The following is a 1290-nucleotide window of genomic DNA, read 5'->3' as shown; positions in this document are numbered from 1 at the left end:
ATGACTGGCACCGGGGAGCTGAGGTACAGTGAACCATGAGGCTGTTGATATCCAGAAGAGCTGGAGCGGATCTCACGGGCACCTCTGACAGTCTGGGGAGGTTGCACTGGCGCACTGGTCTGCTAACTGCTGCCAGTAAGAACACACCATTATAAAAGCAGCAGCTTGGACACATCCCCACTGAAGAACGTTCCTCGGATTCTGTGTACTTGCAACCATGGCTGAACAGGCTGCTAAATCCAGGCCAAAAAAAGAATAATCATGTTTGACGTCACATCAAGAGTCACATATAAGAATGTCCCCAACTGGCATCGAGATCTCGTACCAGTCTGTGAAAACACCCCATTGTGCTCTGTGGCAACAAAGTGGATATTAAAGACAGGTGAAGGCGAAATCCATAGTCTTTTACAGGAAGAAGAATCTCCAGTACTACGATATTTCTGCCAAGAGTAACTACAACATTGAAAAACCCTTCCTGTGGCTTGCAAGAAAGCTAATTGGTGATCCCGACTTGGAGTTTGTAGCAATGCCTGCCCTCGCACCCCCTGAAGTTGTTATACACCCAGCATTGGCAGCACAGTATGAACAAGATTTACAGATTGCCCAAACCACTGCACAGCCAGATGAAGACGACGATCTGTGAGGGAGTGCGGTTGGAGCCCAGTGTCAGATGTCTAGTTTTATAGGCAACTGTCCTATGTTGTCGATGGTGCAGCATGTTTGCCACTTTATTATCTAGCTGAGCAGAACATGTGCTTAATCTTTGGGATGCTGAAGGAGATGAACGGGCTTCGGAGTGAATGTGGCAGTAAAATTAATTCCTTCATATTTTGGACCTGCGTGTTTAGCTGTTTTGGACTGCAATTACTTTACCCCTCAAGTTGCAAATCTAATTTAAAGACTGCTACAGTCACATCACTTCAGTGGTGAACCCTGTTTGTTACTGTCATTCCTGTTCCGTTTTCCATTTAGACCATAATAAAGTTGTATTTCAAATACCTAAGCAAGTGAACTTTTATACACTGTAAGTACTTCTTTTAAGGATGCAGTTCTTGTTGAACCATCAGTACTGTTTTATGTTTGTTTTAATTGATTTTCTGGTTCTGTGGCACTGTAAAGACACTAGTGCATTAGCCTATGTACTAAACATGCTACTTGTTGCTCTGCTGGTTAGTGTGACGGTGACTCTATGTTGGCCGGTTAAACCATGCTGAAATGTTGCTCTTGTCTGTAGCTGCAGATGTTAACTATTTGACAGGTCATTCCTACTCCTGTCCGTCTTTTGGACCT

General features: G+C 44.2%; 1 pseudogene; it reads left to right on the top strand.

The window, feature by feature from the left end:
* Nucleotides 1–261: 261 nt before the first annotated feature.
* LOC138489782 (GTP-binding nuclear protein Ran pseudogene) lies at nucleotides 262–643 on the top strand (annotated as a pseudogene).
* Nucleotides 644–1290: the final 647 nt, after the last annotated feature.

The sequence above is a fragment of the Ambystoma mexicanum genome, chromosome 9 (assembly GCF_040938575.1).
Source record: "Ambystoma mexicanum isolate Mex_15411 chromosome 9, UKY_AmexF1_1, whole genome shotgun sequence".
NCBI classification, from domain to species: domain Eukaryota; kingdom Metazoa; phylum Chordata; class Amphibia; order Caudata; family Ambystomatidae; genus Ambystoma; species Ambystoma mexicanum.
This window is presented reverse-complemented; position numbering and strand designations above follow the sequence as displayed.